The sequence below is a fragment of the Staurois parvus genome, unplaced genomic scaffold (genome assembly GCF_062004578.1).
Source record: "Staurois parvus isolate SC_StPar_1 unplaced genomic scaffold, SC_StPar_1.0 ptg000053l, whole genome shotgun sequence".
Classification (NCBI taxonomy): domain Eukaryota; kingdom Metazoa; phylum Chordata; class Amphibia; order Anura; family Ranidae; genus Staurois; species Staurois parvus.
In genome coordinates, this window is record NW_028317849.1 from 5790261 (window position 1) to 5816956 (window position 26696).

The following is a 26696-nucleotide window of genomic DNA, read 5'->3' on the forward strand; positions in this document are numbered from 1 at the left end:
ATAAAGGAATGATCATACCACCAACAAAACGCCTGTGGAGACGAGAATGCTATAATAAATCTCGGGTCTCAAAAAAATGAAGAATCCGGCGGGACAGAAGAGACAAGATTTAGTTTAAATTTATAACGGGACCAAAGCATCAATGAGCAACAATAGAATTATGGGTCAACAACATGCAAGGGGGAATTTTTGCCCATAATATACCCGGTAAATAGAACAGACGTATAGATTGAGATTCAAATCGGATTCAAGGGACTTGGGAGTTAATAGTCGCCCATTGCGATAATTGTGTGAAGCGGGCCGACAGGTAATAGAGCCAGAAATTGGGAAGACCAAGGCCACTCACCCTGTGCGATTGGTATAGGACTGATGAAGTAAAAACGAGGTTGTTTGTTACGCCAAATAAAATTATTAATCTGAAAACGATCTAGAAATGATTTTGAGACCGAGATTGGGAGTGCTCAAAACAAGTATAGTAATTTCAGCAAAACATTCATCTTCACTGCCGTGACTCTGCCTAAAAATGAGAGTATCCATGCCAGATCTTTAACAAAGTAGAAAGGCATGACACACATGGTGGGTAAGGATGAAAGATTTCTAGCTAGCTCCTAGCACGATGGCCAGAACGAAAGCAGTCTTGAAGTTATGCTTTTGTTAGTTTCGTTTTTTTTTTTTTATAAGAAAATATAGTCTGAGGTCGATTATCATATGTTCTCCTTTGCTGGACCACAACTAATACTACAATTATGGGAAAAACAACACACAGACACAGAAATAATGCTTGTTCTACATCAGACACTGAACACATCCGACCAGGCTGAATCATTGCCAGGTCGTGCTGAGGTCATCATATGTCTGAATGAAATTTCAAAATATCCAAAATGGTAACTAATTAAAGCGATTCTAAAAAGGTTTGTTTTTTTTAAATAATAAACATGTTCATACTTGGAATAAGAATGGATAATAGAATTGCACATAGTGGCCCCAAAGTGCACTTATGCATGCTCGCTCCCAAGCCCCGCTGCTGCCTCCATTGACACAGACAGCAGGAATCGGCCCCGCTGCCCAGTCACTGGCCTTGATTGACAGCAGTAGGAGCCATGCCCCAGCAAAGTCAGTGAGACCCAAATGTGAGAGGAGAGAAGAGCTGGAGACATTACATCCCTGGATCGAATGAGGGCTCAGGTAAGTAAAAGGGGAGTGAGGAGGGATTCTGATGACTAAACAGTCTTACCTGAATGCAAGGAATGCATTAAAGTAAAAAAATTGTTTGGCTAAAACCATTTTAAATAACTTTAAACGTGTAGAACATGATCAACACTCCTCAGTGGCAGATCCTTTAGCCATTTACTAAAGAGCAAGAAGACTGTAGCTGCAGCTTCCTACAGATACACTACTTCTAAGAAAACTGGTGAAAAGTACACAGTGCTAAATAGAGGTCTCTGCTTAGAAAATAAAAAATTTTTATTGACGTCAGTGGTTTCCCAACAAGGCGTATAAAAGTGTAACTGTCAGGAAAACCGGATTCATGCCCAAAGAAATGAGCATGTGCACAGAATCAGGGCAGTGAGCATGAGCGTGGACATTTGAATGGACTTTGGCTCCCAGTGACCTATTTAAAGCACTGCAAGACTCAAGATCATTGCGGAGTGATAGTCACTGTGACCTGATCCCATATTTACATCTGTGTTTCGTCGCTGGTGACCCAACATTGTCTCCTGCTCGCCCGATACGGACCCTGGCCTGGGTCTGACTTCACTCCTGGTTCCTAATTCTGTATCTCTGCCACCTGGTTGTTGTCAACTTCTGCCTGCCTGACCATGCATCTGAGATCCTGCATCTTCCAGCTTGCGTGCTGCACAGACTTCAGCTCTGCATCTACTACGAGATCTCTTAGCCTGGATTTGTACAGGCACCCGTATTATACCCAGTCATGAACCCCAGGGAAAATGGGACAAAAAGTGTAAGGGAAGTCCTCTCATCAACTAGGCCTTGACCAAGGACATGATAGTAACTAAAATCAAAACTTTTTTTGAGTTTTGAATCAAATGGAGAGGGATTAGAACACCTGTCTGTTTTTATATGCTCTTTGCCCCCATTAGGGAGATTCATCCTCTCCATTTGTCCTATTTACCATTCTCATTAAAAGTGAATGTAAAAGAAAACCCCAAATTATGGGTTGACATCAGTACAGCAATAAAGGGAAAAATTTTCAATGGGGACACTAGTTCTGGTGACATCGCAGGATTTCTTCACTTTTGAAAGCATTTTCTCTCACTTCCTACTTGGCTATAGACCAGGAAGTGAAGGAAAATCTTCCCTATAGGACAGAGATGTCAAAAAACCTGACAAGGGGTATAACCCTCCCTTACTCTAAATGAAAAAAAAATTGCCTTTAGTCACTTTAAATAGCTGTGGGACTTAGATGTAACAATTGTTAAAAACAATTTTTTTTCCAGCATGTACAGGAAAAAAAAATACAAAATAAGCTCAAGGGACATTACTTGCCTCTAATGCAGTGTGTCCCATGTTCTTCTGTCTTCTAGCTCAGTAGTAATCTTCCTCCTCAGATGCCCCCCCCCCCCCAGGCTCACTGCCATAATCTATGCTTGCCCTTTCCACCCAGTTCCACCATGCATAGAAGCTATATAAAAGCCATACCACAGCTTCTATGAAAGACCCGCAATCTAAAAATGGAGGAGTAGACCTTTCAACTATCAGCCTGTCCTCCATTCATTTATCATGTTTCATTCTTAGAAGCTGCAGTATGGCTTCTACGAGTGGAGGGACTGAATGGAAAGGGCAGGCATAGTCATGATATCACTGGCCTGCCTCTCCACCTCGTCCGGTTAGAGAACACTTTGTATACACTAAGAAAAGAAGAGTGTTATCTGAATTATTATTTTTATTATAATACAGTATTTATAAAGCGCCATTAGTTTGCTCAGCGCTGTACATTACAAAGGGGGACAGAACATGTGACAGAACAACAATACAATGCAAAACATGAGGGGATCGAGGGCCCTGCTCTTCGAGCTTACAATCTAGGAGAATGACACCCACATCAAGTGATCGACTTCCTGTGTTCACTATTAAAGTCCCTTGGCACGGGAACCAGAAGCTAGTGGTAATCACTGCAGCAGCAGTGCCTACTACAGATTTCTAGCTTTCACAGGCATCGGCCAGATATGACACATGCATAACTATGCAAAAATATCCATGCCTAAAGTTCAGCTTTAACACAGAACCTGATCCTCTGCTACTTGTCTTCAGGTACTCTGTGGTTGTAGTAAACAGCTCTGTGAGCTGCATACAATTAAGGGTTTAAAAATGCATAGATACAAATTTTTCTGGTCTATGCCCCCCCCCCCCCCCAATCCCAGTTATAATAAAAGTACTGTATTAACCACTTGCCCTCGAGGATTCACCCCCATTCCTGACCAGGCCATTTTTTTTTGTTACGGCGCTGCGTTACTTTAAATGGTCATGCAACGCTGCACCCAAATTAAATCTACGTCCTTTTTCCCCCCGACAAATTTAGCTTTCTTTCAGTGGTATTTGATTGCTTGTGCATTTTTTTTTTGCGATATTAAAAAAAAAAAAAAAAAAATTGGAGAAAAAAAAAAACTATATTTGACTTTTTGCTAATAAATGTGTCCAATAAAAAAAAATAAAAAAATCAAATTTCGTCATAAATTTAGGCCAAAGAGTATTCTGCTACATCTTTGCTTAAAAAAAAAAAAAAAAAAAAAAAAAAAAAAAAAAAATCCCAATACATGTAAATGTATTGGTTTACATGAAAGTTATAGCATTTACAAATGGCGGTATATATACACACTGGGATTTTTTTATTTTTATTTTTTTTACTAGTAATGGCGGTGATCAGTGACTTATAGCGGGACTGCGGCAGGCATTCTGACAGTGGGGGAACTGACTGTGTCACTGACATCCCCAGTGACACCAATACAGTGATCAGTGCTAATAAAAAGCACTGACACTGTACTGACACTGGGCAGGAAGGGGTTAGCATGTGGGGTGATCAAAGGCTTAACAGTGTGCAGTCTTACTGTAAGCACACTGCTTTGCAAGGCAGTGTGTAGGAGCTGACAGGGAGAACGGTTTTGTTTACAAACAGTTCTCTCCCCCACCCTTCCTCATTGGAGATGCTCGGCAATCACTGGGCGCCAGTGAGCAATCATCGGCCGGGACGCAGTGATTGACGGCTTGGGAAGGGCGCGTGCCCCCTACCCGGAAATGCAAAATCTTGTATATATGCACGTGATTTTGTGCACCCATGCCGCCCTGTAGCAGTATATGTAGGGCAGATGGAAGGCAGTTAATAATAACAATTAGGCTCCATGCACATTGGGTGTTTTGGTAACGTTAACTATGTAAAGTCACGTTAAAAACGTGAGTTTCAGCTTTTTGTTAGCATTTTTCCATTAGCGTTTAGCGGCATTTTCCCGCATTTGCATTTTTAGCGTTTTTTATTACAAATAAAAACTTTTTTTTGGGTCAAAAAAAGTACAAAATCGCCAGTTTGGGCATTTTACCGCATTTTGCTCTAGAAACCCACTAGTCCTGGGGTTTTTTTCCAGCCAAAACACATTGATTACAGTCTGCGTGTACATGGACACATAGGATAACATGCTGAGGAGTTACTAGCTGTAGAACAAAAAAGTCAAACGCCAAAAACAGCTGCTGTAAAAACGTCTAGTGTCCAGGAGGACTAAAATGCGTTTCATGTTTTGAGTTCTGCCTGTCTTCTGGCCTTGTCTTTACACAACTTCCTGGATTCCCTGCATGCTTTACAGCAGCGGTTCTCAACCTGGGGGTCGCGACCATTTCCGATGGTCTTAGGAACCGAGACACCGCTGCTGTCTCCGGCGATGTGTGGGCGGGATGATATGCTGCCCCTGTCACCGCCTCCTCGCCGATGATTGGCCACCGGAACTGTAGCTCAGGAGAGGCACACAGGCGGCCAATCACCGGCGAGAAGGTGGAGCTTGGAGAGGAGGAGCCGAGCGGCAGCACGCGGAGATCGAAGAAGATCGAGGGAGCTTCAGGAGCGAGTGAAGAGAAAGGCCAGAGAAGGAAGACAGCTGACAGGTAAGTGCAAATTTTGCTGCTGCAGCCAGGTATGCAGGCTGTAGATGGGAGAGGGAGAGAGCGAGCCCAGGCTGGAGCCGGGGTCAGCAAGGTAAGTATCATTGGTGTCAGTGGAAGGGATAGTGCCCCATCATTTGTGTCACTAATACCAACGATGGGGCACTATTCCTCCCACTGATACCAACGATGGGGCACTATTCCTCCCCCCACGGACACCAACGATGGGGCACTATTCCTCCCCCCACGGACACCAACGATGGGGCACTATTCCTCCCCCCACTGACGCCAACGATGGGGCACTATTCCTCCCCCCACTGACGCCAACGATGGGGCACTATTCCTCCCCCCACTGACACCAACGATGGGGCACTATTCCTCCCCCCACTGACACCAACGATGGGGCACTATTCCTCCCCCCACTGACGCCAACGATGGGGCACTATTCCTCCCCCCACTGACGCCAACGATGGGGCACTATTCCTCCCCCCACTGACGCCAACGATGGGGCACTATTCCTCCCCCCACTGACGCCAACGATGGGGCACTATTCCTCCCCCCACTGACGCCAACGATGGGGCACTATTCCTCCCCCCACTGACGCCAACGATGGGGCACTATTCCTCCCCCCACTGACGCCAACGATGGGGCACTATTCCTCCCCCCACTGACGCCAACGATGGGGCACTATTCCTCCCCCCACTGACGCCAACGATGGGGCACTATTCCTCCCCCCACTGACGCCAACGATGGGGCACTATTCCTCCCCCCACTGACGCCAACGATGGGGCACTATTCCTCCCCCCACGGACGCCAACGATGGGGCACTATTCCTCCCCCCACTGACGCCAACGATGGGGCACTATTCCTCCCCCCACTGACGCCAACGATGGGGCACTATTCCTCCCCCCACTGACGCCAACGATGGGGCACTATTCCTCCCCCCACTGACGCCAACGATGGGGCACTATTCCTCCCCCCACTGACGCCAACGATGGGGCACTATTCCTCCCCCCACTGACGCCAACGATGGGGCACTATTCCTCCCCCCACTGACGCCAACGATGGGGCACTATTCCTCCCCCCACTGACGCCAACGATGGGGCACTATTCCTCCCCCCACTGACGCCAACGATGGGGCACTATTCCTCCCCCCACTGACGCCAACGATGGGGCACTATTCCTCCCCCCACTGACGCCAACGATGGGGCACTATTCCTCCCCCCACTGACGCCAACGATGGGGCACTATTCCTCCCCCCACTGACGCCAACGATGGGGCACTATTCCTCCCCCCACTGACGCCAACGATGGGGCACTATTCCTCCCCCCACTGACGCCAACGATGGGGCACTATTCCTCCCCCCACTGACGCCAACGATGGGGCACTATTCCTCCCCCCACTGACGCTAACGATGGGGCACTATTCCTCCCCCCACTGACGCCAACGATGGGGCACTATTCCTCCCCCCACTGACACCAACGATGGGGCACTATTCCTCCCCCCACTGACACCAACGATGGGGCACTATTCCTCCCCCCACTGACACCAACGATGGGGCACTATTCCTCCCCCCACTGACACCAACGATGGGGCACTATTCCTCCCACTGACACCAACGATGGGGCACTATTCCTCCCACTCATACCAATGATGGGGCACTATTCCTCCCACTCATACCAATGATGGGGCACTATTCCTCCCACTCATACCAATGATGGGGCACTATTCCTCCCACTCATACCAATGATGGGGCACTATTCCTCCCACTCATACCAATGATGGGGCACTATTCCTCCCACTCATACCAATGATGGGGCACTATTCCTCACACTCATACCAATGATGGGGCACTATTCCTCACACTCATACCAATGATGGGGCACTATTCCTTCCACTGACACCAATGATGGGGCACTATTCCTCCCACTCATACCAATGATGGGGCACTATTCCTCCCACTGACACCAATGATGGGGCACTATTCCTCCCACTGACACCAATGATGGGGCACTATTCCTCCCACTGACACCAATGATGGGGCACTATTCTTCCCACTGACACCAATGATGGGGCACTATTCCTCCCACTGACACCAATGATGGGACACTATTCCTCCCACTGACACCAATGATGGGACACTATTCCTCCCACTGACGCCAATGATGAGGCACTATTCCTCCCACTGACGCCAATGATTGGGCACTATTCCTCCCACTGACGCCAATGATGGGGCACTATTCCTCCCACTGACGCCAATGATGGGGCACTATTCCTCCCACTGACGCCAATGATGGGGCACTATTCCTCCCACTGACGCCAATGATGGGGCACTATTCCTCCCACTGATACCAACGATGGGACACTATTCATCCCACTGACATCAGTGATGGGGCGCTAGTCCTCCCACTGCAAAATTACAGTTATGAAGTAGCAACGAAAATAACTTTATGGTTGGGGGTCACCACAACATGAGGAACTGTATTAAGGGGTCGCGGCATTAGAAAGGTTGAGAACCACTGCTTTACAGCTTCTTCTCTGCCGTTTCATTACAATTTCTAAGGGCTACACATCCAATGGTAACTTGTTGCAAGCATTGATTCCTTTGCAGACTTGGCACCTTGAAACTTCTCTCAGCACCTCTGTAGTTCAGAAGGCAGCTCTGTGAACTGTGTGACACAGCATGAAAATCAGGACTGAGATGTTTACTCATCTGTATGTATGCTTGTTTAGGTTTCTGACTTGGAAAGTAATACATATAACCAGGTAACTAGCATTTTCAAAAGGAAGACAGCAGCAGCAACCACTATATCACACTCCGGAAACAATTAATTCAAAGCAGGCATTTATGTTTTGCCTGCACTAGTATGAGGGCACGTAAGGTTACACAGTATGTGCAGAGAACACAGAGCAGGTATTACAACTTTTACCTTTGGGAAATCCAGGAAAGAAAGCATTTACTGTCAAGTCTCAGCTGCTACATTCATATTTGTTATGAATCAAGAAGATCACACACAGATGGTTGTAAAGACAGTACATATGTCACCCTAAAGTTTTCCCTGCATTAGGGTTCCAGCTGTTGCATCACTCCCCCACCTCCCTAAATACTTACCTAGGTACTCTTTCAATCCAACACTGTGCCCATGTGCAGTGGTGCTCTCCTTCCTCTCTCTCCTCACAGGACATGGAGGAAGCATCAGGAGCCATTGGCACCTGCTGCCTTAAATCAAATCCTGTGAGGCGAGAGTGGGGGATGGGAACGAGCTACACTGTGTGTCTACTGACACACACAGCCTGACTTGGGAGCAAGCCTGCAGGTGCACTCCCATAGGAAGCGACTTCCTATTGCAGCAAATAAAGGAGGAGCCAAGAGCAACTGCCAGAGGGACCCCAGAAAGGTATTGCACAGAGCGGGTAGGTATATCAGGTTTATTATTAAAAAATAAATTTAAAAAACAAAAAAACAAAAAAAAACACAATACACACCGTTCACTTTATTAGGTAACCTTGCTAGTGCCAAGAAAATCTCCCCCACACCATTACACCACTACCACCAGCCTGAACAATTGATACAAGGCAGGACAGGTCCATGCTTTCATGTAGTTTATTCCAAATTCTGACCCTTCCATCTTTGAATGTCGCACCAACCAGTCTGCCCATTCTCCTCTGACATGAACAAGTTATTTTCTTGCACACAACTGCCACTTGCTGGATATTTTCTCTTTTTCCAGACCATTCATAGATAGATAGATAGAGATATATAGATAGATATAGATAGATAGAAGACTCGTACATACACACACACACACACACACACACACACTATATATTGTTTACAACTGCTTTAATTTATCAATAACTAGAGCACAGAATGCAGGACATGAAATGTAGAAGATATGTAGATTTCCACTCCGAAATAATAATACTACAACAAACTATTTAAATTATAAACATTTAAGCAAAGTTTATTTAAGATTCCTACCCATTTCTTTCAGTTACTTCTACTGAAAATAATATGCAGATTGCAACTTTCTGCTTTTTCTTCACAAAATTCTAGGTGTCGTGCAGTTACAGTATTTTTATTTTGAATTGAATCCAAACAAGTATGCAGATTAGGAGTTCCGACTTCCAACAAGCTTGTTGACTTAAGCACCGGTTCACAATAGTGCCGCATCTGATGCGACACAAGTCCCACAGAATTGCATGACAAGAGAAATCACAGTTTTCAATGGTACCCATGCTAATCAATGCGACTCAGCACAGTGTAATTTTAGCCCCATAAACCTGGTAACTTACAGAAAAGAAAAATATGAACAAATCATTTTTTGGTTCTCCTATGAGCCTATTGCCCGCTATCAGCCAACAGGATAGAGCTGTGCAAAGTTCAGGAAGGATCCCAACTATATTGTCGGGCTTCATCCTTCCTGAGAGCTGACTCTGCCTTTCAGCCACGGCAGAGAGTTCGAGCCAGCTACACCCACACTTTCCCCAGCCTTGTGCTCCAGAGAGCAATTTAAAGTCACTATTCTCTGCTAAGAGCAGACTGGGTGCGGAGTCATCAGTGGTCAAGTGATCGCTCAGCTTAAAGTTTTAGAGTCAGAATGCTTGAGGTGTGTCATGGAAATTTTGTATTGTTGGTCGAACTTTAAATGTGTCATATATGAGTGTTATTCATATGTCTCTCGTGTGGCTTAATTAAAGCTCTGAAGGCTGCAATTGGGCCATGCGCATGTACAATGTATGTATTACAGTACTCAGCTTGGTAATGGATGAGATGGCAGATCTGCGCTTATAGACCGGCGTGTATACCACCACGGCATTCGATGCGAATGTCGCTGGCAATAGACCGTGGGCCTGTATCCACATATCAGCAGCATAGTACCACATGGGCTTCATAACGCAAGTCGCCAAGCGGTGTGAACTCCACATGTAGGCTTATGCATATCTTACAACCCATTACCAACTTGAAACTGTATCTTGGATGGATGTGTTTTAATAAAGATCGTACCGGGCCCATCCAGGTACAGACTGGTGTTTAGCTTAGGGAATACTTGTACAAAGGATTTGCATGCCAATGGGAGCTAGTAGGACAGGAAATATGACCTCAGATGGCTCCTGGGGGGGAAGGGGAGGAAGTCTGCTGACCTCAGAAGGCTCATGGGGGAGGACCAGTGATAGATAATAGGAAAGGCTATGCTCCAATCGGAATGTACATCCTGTGTATAGGCACTCCCCATTGCATTGTTCGGTGGGAGGGGATTGACTTTATTCATGTGGGGGGCATGTGTGTATTTTTAATAAAACCAGGGGCTGAGTCTGAAACCAGCCCTTATGTGAATTCAACCATCATCCTGAGAGTGTCGTTTGATCATTCTAGGGTAACGGAGCTCCATCATCCCCACATTTCAACAGAAGCTAAAAGTAGTTGGATGGGCAGGAATCGTGTAGTTTAGCTACAGTCGTGGTAAGCAAGATTCGCACAGCTTTATGGGGGATTTCTGCGCATCCAACTGCGAGTACTCACGGTAAGGAGAAATTCGTTAAAGCGAATTTCCAAGACAGGTGATTGTAGCCGTATTAGTGCATTTGCGACAGAAACAATTGACCCCGAAAGCTTGTCCTCAAAATTGTATGTTAGTGCAAATAAAAAAAAGTATCACGGACAGTACTCAATTGTTAGAGTCAGAGTGGAATGCATCAAGGGATCCTGAAGCATGGGGAAAAAAATCCCAAAAAAAACAAAAAAGGAGTATGTAGGTTTGTTTTTTGTACGCCCCATAGTTTTCATTTAAAGTATTGAAAGCAGACAGCCAAGCAACTGGCATTTTCAGAACAGTAGCCTCTCTAGTTTTTGTGATGTAGCAGCTAAGCTACAGCAGATAGCAAAACTTCAAGTTGGACATACATGTGGCAATTTTCAGTCAATTTCAAGCACTTTCAGGCAACTAGAAACTGCAAATAGGATTGCAAGGGCGTGCCAAAAACTAAGCAATCACTAAAGTTTAATCAATCACCAAAATATGGTTGATTACAAAGTTAAATCTGGGCAATAAACTGACTGCTTTAATTTACCTTGTAAAAGATCAAAGTTTAATTGGAAATGAAGGAGAGTAAAAAAAAAAAAAAAAAAGGTCACATTTGCTAGAAAGAAATCAGATTTTTCCATAGCAGTCGACCAGCACAATTTCAATCCCTTCTCCATGAGGTCGATCAAAACCACCATTTTAACTTTTCAAATGTTATGCAGTTTCAAGAAGGAAATCATAAGGTTAGTTGTTTTGTCAAACTGACACATGTACGGCCAGTTTAAGAATATAAATTGCTATTCCAAACAAGGAAAATTACTATATAAACTGGATAAATTCTCCATCTTAATACAGCAACAGCCCAGACAGAAAATCCTAGTTATACATAAACATCATGTGTTTATACTAAACTAACATTTCTGTATTATTTTTTAAAATGCTTCAATGGACACAAACACTGTAATTATTACTGGAGATGAATAAGATGTATGCCTCAAGGTCAGTTGTAAGAGCGATTGTAAACCTTCAAGTTGTAAAACCACCCACTTTAAAAAAGGAATTAAAGACAAAATATTTGTGTATAGATCTAAAAACATTATAGACATATTTTATTTTCCTTTCTTATAAGTGATCACATACCCTCTGTTCTCAGATGCATAAGGAGCTCAGGGAGTAAAAACAGCAGCACACTGATCTTCAAAGTGAATGGCTGTGCGAGGGGGCAAGTCTGATCACGGAGGAAAGCAGGCTGAGTTCCCAGAATAGCTTGAGAGCTGATCACAGTGTGTTCTTCTGCTTAGGCTCTATTCACACTTGTGCGACTTGTCATGCAACTTTGGGCATTAACATCACATAACAAGTTGCACCCCATGTTTTTCAATGACAACGGTTCAGATATGTGTGACTTAAAGTCAGAGACTTTAAAAGGGTTCCTGCACTACTTTGGTCCACCTTTCATGTGCCATAGACTGTAATGTAACCACTCAAAAGTTGCATGAAAGTTGCAACTGAATGTTATACATGTGACAGTAGTGCAACAGTTCTCCATTATCATTAGTCAAAGCCTAAGTCACACAAAGTCTCACCCATACAAAATTGCACACAAAATCATGCAACTTTGGAGTCGCACTAGTATGCATGGAGTCTTAATGTGGTCAGATTTTAATAGGAAAGCAGAGGGACTGGCAGGAACACCAGGGATTTCACACAAAGGAAGCAACACAAAGAGAACAGGTACAAGTACATGGTACAGCAGGCACATGTCAGGAATATGAAATGTTGGGTTTATATATTATTTAAATATTAAAGCGGAGGTCCAATCAAAATAAAAAATTAAAAGGTCAGCAGCTACAAAAACTGTAGCTGCTGGCTTTTAAAAAACAGACTCACCTGTCCCATGATTCCGCAGTCAGATGATCTGTGTCTTCAGCATCTTCAGTGTAGGCACCCAGCTGTCACAGCTTGCGTCTCCACAGCTAGGTGCCCCCTGTGCATGCTTGAGTAACGTTGCACTTTGTGAATGGTCCCGTAGTCTTCTGGGCCGGTCACGTGTCCCAGAAGTCACAGGGAGAAGGGGTGGTGGTTAGGACAACTTCAGCTTCTGATTGCCTAGGCAATCACAGCGAAAGTGAGAGCAGGTACCTTTCAAATTCAGGTACCCTCTGCCCCCCGCTCCCCAAAGGTGCCAATACTTAAAGGGGAACGAAGCCTGAAAGCGGAACTTCCCCTTTTGGTTGGAGCTCCACTTTAATTCAATATCAATTCAATTGAGTTTATATATACACACACACACAAAAAAAAATATCTTACTACTCATTCCTAAAGTCAAGATTTATTTACTGTTCGGACAACTGTAAATTGCGTGTAAGCACAGTGGCTAAGTGGACAACAGTTCTGCCTAGTGGATAGCCAGCCTAAAGTGCAGCATTAAACAAATTTATTAAACTTAGCCAAATCACTACTCACAACTGTGGTAAGTATATGGGCATTATCAGGTCCTGGGAGGATGTAATAGAGGAGCCGGTGCGAGTCCACTGGAGCTCAGGCACAGAGGATCAGATGAAATCATGGGCTATCAGCCGAGGATGACGTAACCACCGTGGAACACATGGAAGACCGGACCAAAAGCAACACCCAATGGGCTTCCGCTTTTTCTTCAGACCTGATAGGATAGCACAATTGTCGGTCATCTATGATCAGCAGCACTAATGTTGTCTATTTGGATTGCTTTCCCAGCAATATTCTTTCCATTAGTTATAGTTCTTTTCTTCTGTGAAATTAGTAAGATAAAACATGTCACTGTATGCCCGTGCTAACCTCCACAGGAGCTCCACTCTACTAGAGCCAGGATAGCAACCAAGAGGTCTTGACAGTACAAACTGAAGTGTCTAATAGGAGGCGCTGTTTGGAGAGAAGCGTACACTGTGTTTGGGAAAAAAAGTGGAGTTCCGTAGAGGAAAAAATGTTGCTGAGAAAGCAATCCAAATAAACAACAACTTTAGTGCTTCTGGTCATAGATGAGAAACAACTGTGCTATCCTACCCGGTCTGAAGAAAAAGCAGAAGCCCACTGGGTGTTGCTTTTGGTCAGGTCTTCCACGCGTTCCACAGTGGTTACGGCGGTTTCGACTGATGGCCCATGATTTAATCTGATCCTCTGTGCCTGAGCTCCAGTAGACTCACACAGGCTCATCTCGGGCCCCGATAATACCCATATACTTACCACAGTTGTGAGTAGTGATTTGGCTAATTTTAATAAATTTGTTTTTTTAATACTGCACTTAGGCTGGCACCCCCTTCTGTTTCCTCTCTCATTTTTACAGAGTCTCACTTCACTCTTGGGGAGCTGCCACAATATAGTGCTCATTGTATGGACTTTTAAGTGAGCTTTTCTGACATTGTATGCTGTGTTACGGTGCTCATTGTCACCTCTCAGCGCCATTTACATGGGTTGTTTTTAGATGGTTCTTGATTTAAATCCCAACCGCGGTACTACCTGCCTGGAGTTTGCATGTTCTCTCTGAGCTTGTGTGGATTTCCTCCAGGTACTCCAGTTTCCTCCCACACTCCAAAAACATGCTGGTAGGTTAATTGGCTCCTGTCTAAATTGGCCCTAGTATGTGTATGTATGAATGTGAATTAGAGACCTTAGATTGTAAGCTCCTTGAGGGCAAGGACTAATGTGAATATAATGTATATATACACATACATACACACACACACATACACACACACACACACACACACATATACACACACACACATTTTATGTAAAGCACTACAGAGTAAATTGATGGCGCTATATAAATAGCTGTAATAAATAATAAACATGTCAGCAATTCTGGGCTAATTTGCTACATTTATAATGTGGCAATATGTATAAGGGCTCTTTCACATAGAGCTGCTCCACTCTGTTCAATGGGATCCATGAGCAGATCCCTTGCTGAAACAATGATGAAGGGGACGGATGTCAGTTTTTTTTTTTGTTTTTTTTTTACATAAACGCTATTTCAATTTGTGTCTGATGAACACAGACAGACCAGTGATTGCTCTATGGGTGGCTGAAGGTAAATGGACTTGTGTGTTTACATTAGGACTACCTTCAAACCATCACATTTAGGTCTGCAAAAACAGAAAATGACAGTTTTTTTGTAAATCATGACAATTTTTTTTTTTTTAACACCATCATCAAACATAAGGCTCCATGCACACTAGCGTTTTTTTAAGCTGCTAGAAGCGGTTATCAGAATTTTGGGGTAGTAGAATTTTTCAAACTTCAGCATTTAGGAGCAGAAAAAATGCTCCCAACAGCTTTTCCTATTTTTTTCCCCCTACATGCACTGTAAAAGAACACTATCACACCTTTAACGATTCTAAACGCTATTATCAACGTTTTTAAAAAAAAGAAAAAAACAAAAAAAAACAAAACAGCAAACACTCTAGTGTGCATGGAGCCTAAGATTGAAATATTTAGAAGAGTACAAATTCCAACTCGACCAACTGTGCCAAGTTAAAGTAAACTTTCGCACAACCAAAAAATTACATATGGTGTGGAGAAAATACTTGGCTATTTTTTTGTCATAACCAGTCTCTTCATTATGTGAAACTTAAGTTATTAGACCTGTAACAAAGCTACAAAACAGGTTAAATTGCCATTAGTTGACCTAATCAGATCTCTGCTTCTTGTAGAAGGATCTGCTTAACCTTTTCGCTGCCAGGCCCTGCGCTCCGCTTGTTTACTCAGGTGTCCAGACCATTTTTGCAATTTTTCCATTGATTTTTTATTTTTCCCCTTACAGCTTTCACAGTTTGTAAAAGACCACCCAAACCATATATTTTCTGAAAGCATATGACCAATAGAATAAAAAGAAAGTGCTACTCATTTTTAGGGCCCCATGATATTTGCGCAAATGTTTATCAAAACAAAATATTCACTAAAAATACACTAAATCATTATTAGCAGTTACAAACACAGCAACTGTTACAAAATTCCTTCTAAATTCATACTAAATATAAAAAGTTTAACCTGCATTGAGTTAATACCAAATATTTGTACATTTTAAATTGCGCCTTTTTGCGACATGGTGAAAATCAAATCTATGCAAAACTGTAAATAGCCACATATCTCTAAAAATCTTTCACTTACAGCTTTCAGAGTTTGTAAAAGATCCCCCCCACCATATTTTTGACGGCACATGACCAGTAAAATAAAAAGAAGGTGCTGATTTTTTTTTTTTTTTTTTTTTTTTAAGGCACCACAATAGTTGCGCAAATGTTTATCAAATCACTAATTTTCACCAAACAAAACCCACTAACATCTTTATTTGCACACAAAACCACAACATAACAAGCAAACTCCCTGCTAAATTTCTACTAAGGCCTCATTCAATGGGGTGTGCGAAAGTGTACGCCCATGGAGGGCCATGTTTACCCGTATGGGAATGCACAGGTGCTGGTGTTCTATGAATCCCTGTACAGGCAGTCCAATTCATGTCAACTGGTACACAGCAGCTGCAAGGACAGATCTGACATCTGTGCAAGTGTAGGTGCATGGCCCCGAATGCAAACAGTGCGAGCTCAGAGACTCACACCCACATGGATGTCAAGTTGGGAGCAGTGGCTGTGTTGATGCAGCAACTGCATCCCAATTGATATGGATGGGACTGCCTGCACAGGAATGCATGGAACATCTGTGCATTCCCGTGCAGCCGCTGTGTCCCAAATAGCATCAATGGGACTGCCTGCATGGGGATGCACGGAATACCAGTGCAGATAAACATGGCCTTGCTGTATTATGCCCCATGTGAACAAGGCCTTAGGCCATGTATAGACTTGCAGTCAGAGATGGCAAAAATGTACAGTTGAGCTGTGTTTTTGCCACCTGCTAAAATCCCTCCTTAAGCTGCAACAGGCAATAGAGTTACAACAGGCTGTGAGGAGGCGTCACATAGCTTCCTCTCCGCCTGTCAGTAGCCACTGGAGCATGATCCGAACATAGGTTGGGGATCAGAGGCAAGAGAGAATTTAGATGCACTGTGGAGCAATTACTTCTAATAGTTCACAACAGAACCATTGTAGTCAGTCAAGTAATGTTCTCAGCAGCACAGCTCAGCTTCAAATCCCTTTTACTCTACTTGCATAGAGCATGCTTTGCTCCAGCAGGTTAATTGCACCAATTAGATAGTTTCTAAAGTTCTCTGGAAGGTCGGCAAGCTTTAAGAATGGACTTCAACAACTATGACCTTGTTGAGATGTCTCTTACAATGACCTGATGCATCAAACATCTATGGGAAGGGGGCATGTTTACCAGCCTCCCACCCCGCTCTTAGGAAAGAGGCTGGAAAACATATGTTTACCAACCCTCCCACTCTCCATGTTGATAGCAATATGTCAGTGGCTGCAGTCGGGGAGAGGTGGGGCACTCAGCCATTAGGGAGGTGGGGGGCAATGAAGGGGGGGTCAAATTTTGACTGGTTGCTCCCTCTGTAACTGCCCTGCAGCACCCAAAGTCGGCAGGAAGGCAGATGAGCGAAGCTGACAGCTAAAGGGCAGCCACAGAGAGGGGGGGGGGGGGGAAATCAGAGAAGTGAGGGTTAAGCCTAGGGAAAGGGATAGTTGGGGGGGCAATTTAGATGACAGCAAGATGACAGGTGGAGTTGCAAGTGACACAGCACAGTGAAGGTAACAAGTGGGGGGGTTGTCACATTTCAGGTAAATAACTCTGATCAGTGGCTTTTCAGCCACTGATCAGAGCGATCAGTTTGTTCAGCAGCATCTGACCAATTCTGCTATAAGTTCATGGTTAGTGAAGGGACCATGAGCTTATAACAGAGGAGGAATGCAGGTCCATATGGTGTACGGACCTGGCCAACTAGAAGCAGTACTGTAGGTCCGTACGCCGAATGGACCGGGCAGCGAAAGGGAGAATATTGGACAACTGATCCTCCATGTTCTTTTGCTGCTAGTCTCATATCGAAAGTAAAGAGCTTACTAAAGTTATTAAAATACATGTACGACAGAATAAAAATTTGAAAGTGATGTAATGTATTGTATTCGCATTGTATTTTTGGACAAAAATTGTACGACCTGGTATCATACGAGAAAAATTTTCGTGCTTGTCCCTTCATATAGTTTTGGACAAAAGCTGTGTACGAACGATTAGATTATTGTACGACTGCTTCAAAAGTGGTATTTTTCGGATGATTTTCTGATTGTGTGTACTAGGCTTTACTTTGAAACCTGTTTCAGCAACTGAATCTGACAAAAGCCTTTAGGCTGGAAGCATTCTATACTGTGACAAGATTGCATACAATAAGACACCACAAAGATACAGTAGCTCCTCCTGCAACTTCCCTATCTGCCAGCTAAATAGAGGAAGCAGATGAATAGAAGGAAGGCTTTGCACATTAGTAAAAATAAAACAGAAAAGTATTTATTTTTTGCATATATCAATGAATGTCTACAGTCTTGCTGGCATATCCACACTTTGGTAAGCCATCTTTATTCACATCCCTCCTCTACGCTTTTATTCCACAAAAAGCACTTAAAATGAGCCCAGTTATAAGAGAAGCATTAGAGATGCCATTAGTGGCCTTCTTACAAATGCTAAATGCCTGGCTGTATCTAACATGAATAGTTATTGAGTCACAGTTCTGAGCATGCTTCCTGGAAGTGTCAGAATTCCTTACAAAAGCATTACAGCCAGGCCACTAGCATGTACAGAAGGCATTATTATTTGTAGGATAAATATAGCGCCAACAGTTTGCTCAGCACTTTACAATATAACGGGAGACAATACAGCAACAATACAGTTCAATACAAGAGGGTTAGGAGGGCCTGATCCTGGGAGCTTACAATCTAAGATTATTATTATACAGGATTTATATAGCTCCAACAGTTTGCTCAGCACTTTACAATATAACGGGAGACAATACAGCAACAATACAGTTCAATACAAGAGGGATAGGAGGGCCCTGCTCCTCGGAGCTTACAATCTAGGAGATGGTCAGCAATGACAGCATAACTGAAACCAGCCATTGATAGATGAAAATATTTCATTTTACCACGGTCTACCAAGAATTTATATTATTCTAGAAGGTATGAGGTAACATCAGAATTAAAACCTAGAATGAAATATAGGCACAGGGCCTTTTGTAGATTAAAGTTGGCCATAGACGGATATGTTTTTTCCCCATTAAGCCTGGTGGCTAAATGACTAGTAAAGCTGGCCATAGGTGATGCAATGTTCATCAGAAAATCACTTGATTCTCCCAACAATCAGTGTTGATGGGGGAATCCTTCCCATGGAGCTATTGTGTTCTCCCAGCAGGCCTGTCAGGAGAGCACAGCGATTATCACTAGCAGCCAAATCCTCTGGCAATAATCGCATTAAAAATCTGACACGCTGGTTGTACTCAATTCATACAGGAATTGATTTGGGTACAATCAGCCTGTCCATAGATGATTTGAAACTCGGTCAGTCCATGCTAAACAGGCAATATTCGAACCATCTACTGCCGGCTTAAGACAGCATTATGGTTTTTTTTTGTTTTGTTATCCTTACGCAGGGGCCATGCTAATCTTCTCTGTATCGTTCCAATTTTAGTATATGTCCTGCCGAAGCGAGGACTTTTTTTTTTAAATTTTGAACTTGCCCAATCATTTGTGCTCTCAGAATGCTCATTTAAAGCAGTCTTGAGTTGAGTTCCCCCACAAATAATCGATTGTCGCCCCATCTGAAAAAAAAAAAAAACTGCACAGTTGGGAAACGGTCAATGTCTATGACAGCGGTGGGCAACCTGCGGCTCTCCAGCTGTTGTCAAACTACATTTCCCATGAGGCATTGCAAAAACCGGAAGTTACAAGCATGACTCTACAGGTCCCATGAGATACTGCAGAACTGACAGTTACAGCTATGACTTGCAGAGGCATGGTGGAACTTGTAGCTCTGCAGCAGCTGGAGAGCCGCAGGTTGCCCGCCCCTGGTCTATGGGAACCGTTAAGGCTTAGGTCAATAGTCTTTTTTTCCCCCACACAAGGCAATGGAAATGCAAAACCTACTTTAATCAGATCAAAAGGAGATCATCTGCAGGTCAAATGTCAAATTCTGCAGGATCTCAGAAGCTTCTCAAACAGATGCCATCGACACAAGCCCAAAGGCCATCCAGGCTCTTAGACCCCATTGACACTTGGGAATCGGGCCATTAGTGATTTAATGCTGGAGATCCAGCTGGGGATCCCAATAATTAGGAAGCCCCACTGAAAGCAATGGGAGGTTGACAGCTTCCCAAGCTATTTCTCAGCCACTCGCATGTAATAGCTCAAGCAGTGATTACCTGCAAATGATCAGCTCTGGACACAGACGGTGCCCAGAGCCAATGATTCGCAGGTAATCACTGAGCAATTACAAGCAAGCAGCCACGAATAGCTGCAGGAGCTGTCAGCCTCCCATTGCTTTCAAAGAGGCTTCTCGCCAGGAACCCCTGCTGGGTATCCCAAGTCTCAAGTTCTATTATGCTGGCAGGTGGGAAATTTAAGGAATATAAAAATCAAGATTTTTGCATACATGGGCTGTTTGCTCACCAGCCACATCCATTACAAAGGGTTTCAATTAAACAAGTGTAGCAAAAGAAGCAAGACTCTATAGTGGAGGAGACGAGAACACCAAAATGACTGACAGCACAGGGTCACTTTGGTAATGCATATGTGCAATAGAAGAGACGATATACTTACCTTTCTGTTGGGCTTATTAGTTGATATGCCATCTCCTTGCTCATCAACAGCTGCTGCAAGTATTTGACTGTCCAAAATACCTGTTTTCACCATAACCTTCAGCTCATGCGTCCTTTCCACAAAGAGTTACTGCTACCAAACATATACTGTATACAGAGCTACAGATTGCTGGTGTGCCATGGTAATTGGCATCTGAAATGGATAAAGAGTAGCTACCGAAGCTGGTAATTTTCTAACTTCAAACACTGCAAAAAGTCAACTGCTCAACAGCTGAGCTAAAAACTGCTCAGAACTTCAGTGACATGGACCTCTCTATGACTGCAATTCAGTTTTTCCACAGAAACAAAAAGGTTATGGAGAGCAATTCTGTAGCAGCTACAAAAGTAGCTATAAATATTGCTAGTATGACATGGGCCTTATTGTAAAATAATAAGTATTTAATTTTAAAATCAATACATTTTGCCTGTTAAAAAAACAAAAAAAAAACCCCAAAAAACACAATTCAGTGAGGCCTGTCTGCCAAAACATGAACATGCGAGTAAGTCATCTCAAGTTACAATATATATAATATATATTTAGGCTTATAGATAGAGGGTTCAAATAAAAACAAAACAGTGCTAGTTCAATTTAAAGTTGAAAAAGTTAAATTTAGACAAACTTACTGAAAATGCCAGTACCCCATTCTTCTGTGCTTTAAAACAAAAGAATTACTTCTTGCATACAATGCAAGGTTATTTAGTCAGTTTATGGCCGGCTTCATTCAAGTGGCCATTAAATTGTAAAATAGAATAGCAAGATAACACTTCTACAGCAGGGAGCAGATTAGATAACTTTACAGAGTATGCCACTTGTCTTGCCCTCACATCAAACAATTGACTGCACACCAGTCTACAGTATAAGACCAGTTTTGTTTTTTTTACTTATAAGGCATCATTGAAGCCTCATACACATGAGAATTTTGGACAAATGATCATACTTTTTTTGCATGCTAGTCTCATATAAAAAATGAAGACGTTACTAAAGTTAAGAAAAGTATCATATGACAGAATACAACTATGGATGCAATGTATTGTATTCTTCCATTTCTGAGCATGCCTGGTCTTAGTAACTTGATTTTTTTTTTCTGGACGAATACTGTACTGAATAATCGAAAATCATTATGTCTGATATCATACGAGAAATATTTTTGTGCTAGCGCCTTCGGATAATTTTGCATGAACTGTTGTGATCAGCCCTCGAAAGCTGTGTACTAACAATCAGTTTATAGGACAATAGCTCTGAATGCAGTATTTTTGTCCAATTTTCTCATCATTTGTATTAGGCTTAAGTGTGTGAGATCGCCCCTGCACGCCTGTCAATCTCAAATATGCAGCATGGGCTGCTTCACACCAGATGGAGTCCAGTATGTCTTTACTCTGCATCAAAAATGCATTGACAGTGTTTAACATGGATTCGTAGTTCACAGCAGTGCAGTCAACAAAAGCATTTTTGCATTTTGTCACAACAAAACATACTAGAACACACATGTCCTCAAAATGAGATCTAGCCTTGTAGGTCAGCCTATAAAAAGGCAAAACATTTACTGACCAATCATCTTTATGCATTTTTAAGACAGCAGCGCTAGTCTAATTGAACACAATAGTTTTCCTGGAATAGAAAAGCATATGAAGAAATGTTTTTGGCCTTGCCAAGGTCTATTTCTCCAAATATAGGCAAAAAGACACCGTGCAGGGTTGTATACACAAGGAATTACAAAGTTATGAGAAATACATTCAGTGACATGACTAGAAGGGTATGATTTTGACATACACACAGACCAAGTAAAGAATATCCTCATATGCCACTTGACATTATGTAGCAACAAAGTTGTATGAAAATACTGAAGCTGAATAAGCGTATCTCTAGCAGATATAGGTAACCATACTATGTAGCATGTACCTCTAGCATAAAATCCCCAGCACTTTCCCTTGCCTGCAGAGCAATCAAGGTTTACACAAATACAGCAGAATATAGCCATTTACTTGCAACAAACGGCTGTACCGGAGACCAGTGGCTTGCTAAGCATGGAAAAGCACCAGAGATTTTACACTATGGCCTTTTTGACTTCAATTCATGAAGCCCAACACCAGGAAACATTTTTTATTTTATTATAAAACATAGTACTCAGGCAGAAATTCGCACAAAGAAAAAAAAAAATATGTAAAATATTTCAAAAACAGAATGCTCAAAAAGAAAATTCAGGTTAAAAAAAGATAGCACCTCTAATTCCCAGATGCCAGTAACAGACCACCTGTACTGATTTTAGTGGTAACTTATGCTGGTCATACACCTCAGCCTTTCGTTACCAACTGACTCGACAAACCTGGAAAGTTGGTGAAAATTTCTCAGCTGAACAGTCAGATGCAGTCACTCTTCAGGAATTCTGAAAGCCAAGAGAGCAGTGGCTGTCTAAATATAGGCGCTAGATTTCTCCACCCATACCGTTTAGAGGGAATAGGGGGATCTAATGGATTTCTCTTATTCAGCCTACGGGGGTGTACAAGTGGTGTTCAAGTCAAACCGGGACTTTTGAATTTATATAATAAAAGAACAAATTTTAAGGAGTGGAAACTGCATTTGTTTTGGGTTTTTTTTTTGTTACATACTCCCCTGCTACATTTACACACTTATCCCAGCGTTTATTGCCTAAAAAGCTTTGGCATAGAAAGATTTGTCAGTATCCCTGAACCATCCTAGGACAGTTTGCTTCACTTTGTCATGACTGTGTTCACCGTTCCCACAGAAAGATTCGACTCTTGTGCAATTTCACGACAGGTTATATGTCAATTATCCAGGATCACGTGTTCCATGTGCTGAATGGTCACAGAAGTGACTGCTATGGGCTGGGAACCACCGCGGCCTGGATCGTCACTGACGGATGAGCAGCCATCTTTGAAAAGTTTATACCATTGAAATGTCTTACTGCAGCTGAGCGTCTCATCACTGTACTGTGCTTGAAGCCTTTTGTAGATATCTGCAGGTTTTACGACTTCGTTGACAAGAAATTTCATCACCACACGCTGTTCCATGCATGCACTAACACGGTTGTCTAAAATTCTGAAACACGGTCTCTGGACTGGCCCGTGACATGTGCACCACCTATCAGTAATAGGACACATTTGCCACTTACTACTCTGTGTAGTACGAACAAGCTAGCATCCTTTTTTTTTTTTTTTATACCTGTGAAATTAGAAGTCCCAGTTTGACTTGAGCGCCCCTCGTATATGGCAAGCTTAAGGTTGTCCTGCATATACTCACAAGTCCTTATGTCAACAGCAGGGTTTTTGATTATAACAGGCTGAGATCTGATTGTTTTTTGGAAAACAGAACGGTTTTTATTGTTAGTTTGTTTTTGTAGATAATAGTTTAAGGTTTTGCCTTCTCCTTTAAAATAAGTCTTTACTCTTTAGGTTTGCAGTAATTTGACCCTTTTGTTGTACTACATAAAGCATAACACGTTACTGCACAAAATTAAATGAAAAAAGGATCTGCACATTGTAAGGCTTACTGGCCACAGAACTTATGATTCATAAACTTCTGAGAATATAAACGAAGGGCAGTGCTCGATTTTCACTTTTTCCCTCCAGCACATGACTGACACTTTTAAATGGAGAAACTCTGCTGTGGCCACATTTTTACAAAACCCAGCACTGTATTCAGGCCTTTCCACCCCCTCCCTGTGCCTCTCAAAATAACTTTCATATGTTGTTTGCTGTACCCCGGGGCACTAACCATTCATTGTGACAGAAGAGATATGAAAACAGCCCCCACTCTCTGGCTATGAACATGAATTGTCTTATGACTTAAAACTGTGCATTATTTGCATGATAGATCCATAGATTAGATAGACAGATAGGTAAACCACATGCTTTACAATTATTAAGTATTTATGAACTGAATATATAGAGACATGGAAACGGATCCCTATTGTGATGCAACACAGCCAAAGCAGTTGCAGTAAGCCTTTCATGCATATCATAACGCTGTATCGATACTAAGCAAATGTCTAACTGTAACACTAACACACACACACTTAAAGGGAATACTGCCAAGGGGGAATATACAGGTGAAACTCGAAAAATTAAAATATCGTGCAAAAGTTCATTTACTTTAGTAATGCAGCTTAAAAGGTGAAACTAATATATGAGATAGACTCATTGCATGCAAAGCAAGATAGTTCAAGCTGTGATTTGTCATAATTGTGATGATTATGGCTTACAGCTCATGAAAACCCCAAATCCACAATCTCAGAAAATTAGAATATTACATGCAATCAATAAAACAAGGATTGTACATAGAACAATATTGGACCTCTGAAAAGTATAAGCATGCATATGTACTCAGTACTTGGTTTGGGCCCCTTTTGCTGCAATTACTGCCTCAATGCGGCGTGGCATTGAAGCTGCCTGTGGCACTGCTGAGGTGTTATGGAAGACCAGGATGCTTCAATAGCGGCCTTCAGCTCGTCTGTATTGTTCGGTCTCATCTTTCTCTTGGCAATGCCCCATAGATTCTCTATGGGGTTCAGGTCAGGCGAGTTTGCTGGCCAATCAAGCACAGTAATCCCATGGTCATTGAACCAGGTTTTGGTGCTTTTGGCAGTGTGGGCAGGTGCCAAGTCCTGCTGGAAAATGAAGTCAGCATCCCCATAAAGCTCGTCTGCGGAAGGAAGCATGAAGTGCTCCAAAATCTCCTGGTAGATGGCTGCGTTGACCCTGGACTTAATCACGCACAGTGGACCAACACCAGCAGATGACATGGCTCCCCAAATCAACACAGACTGTGGAAACTTCACACTGGACTTCAAGCATCTTGCAGTGTGTGCCTCTCCATTCTTCCTCCATACTCTGGGTCCTTGGTTTTCAAATGAGATGTAAAGGTTGCTCTCATCAGAAAAGAGGACTTTGGACCACTGAGCAACAGACCAGGTCTGTTTTTCTTTAGCCCAGGTAAGACGCTTCTGGTGTTGTTTGTTGTTCAGGAGCAGATTAAGAAGAGGAATACGACATTTGAAGCCCATGTCCAAGATCCGCCTGTGTGTGGTGGCTCTTGATGCACGGACTCCAGCCTCAGTCCACTCCTAGTAAAAGTCCCCAACACTTTTGAATGGCCTTTTCCTGACAATTCTCTCCAGGCTGCGGTCATCCCTGCTACTTGCGCACCTTTTTCTTCCACACAACTTTCTATGAATGTGCTTTGATACAGCACTTTGGGAACATCCAACTTCTTTTGCAATTAGCTTTTCAGGCTTTCCCTCCTTATGGAGGGTGTCAATGATGGTTTTCTGCCACAACTGTCAGGTCAGCAGTCTTTCCAATGATAGTGATTCCTACTGAACCAGACTGAGAGACCATTTAAAGGCTCAGGAACCCTTTGCAGGTGTTATGGCTTAATTAGCTGATTAGAGTGGGACACTTTGAGCCTAGAATATTGCACCTTTTCACAATATTCTAATTTTCTGAGATTGTGGATTTGGGGTTTTCATGAGCTGTAAGTCATAATCATCACAATTATGACAAATCACGGCTTGAACTATCTTGCTTTGCATGTAATGAGTCTATCTCATATTTGTTTCACCTTTTAAGTTGCATTAGTGAAATAAATGAACTTTTGCACGATATTCTAATTTTTCGAGTTTCACCTGTAGGTAGTTGCCATTTCTGATCTTTTAAAAATGCTAGTTGTCCAAAAGTGAGCAGCTACTGACCAGGCAGTCTTATTAGAAAGCCCACAAAGCTCTGGTAACATCTCTCTATATTAGAGCCCATCCACCATATCATACATGCATTAGTACAATGCAGCGCCATTAATTTCCAAGGGCACAATACAGCACTAAAAAAATGCTGATTTGCAGTGCAGAGTAATGCACTATTGTGCGTTGTGGTGTGCAGCATTAAAAAAAAACAAAAAAAAAAAACATCTAATTGTTGGTCCTTTGTTAGTAGCCAGTTCAGATCTGTTGTGGATACCCAGCAGGCTCTACCCACAAAAGACTGCCTGCAGAAAACTACAGGAGGGGGTGGATACAAGACCAATCACCCTGCACAAGGAGAGGGAGCAGCAGATACTGGCCATTATTACAGGAAACCTTCTGCACATAGGTAAAATAGTGTGTGTGTGTGTGTACACCCACACACATACATACTGTGTATATACAGTGCATTCATGAACTATTCAAACCCCCTTCACTATTTTCAATTTTGATATGTTGAAGCCTTATACTACAGTTGTTTAAATTCATTTTTTTTTCTCCTTAATCTATACTTAGTACCCCACAATGACAAAGTAAAAACAG

General features: G+C 42.8%; 1 protein-coding gene and 1 non-coding gene across 2 annotated transcripts in view; both read right to left on the bottom strand.

The window, feature by feature from the left end:
* MYO9B (myosin IXB) overlaps window positions 1-26696 on the bottom strand; it is a 240583-nt gene that overhangs the window by 200762 nt on the left and 13125 nt on the right. The window lies entirely within an intron of this gene.
* On the bottom strand, window positions 19153-19259 carry LOC149470097 (U6 spliceosomal RNA). The gene has a single exon (XR_016311051.1). It is a non-coding gene; the product is annotated as a U6 spliceosomal RNA (small nuclear RNA).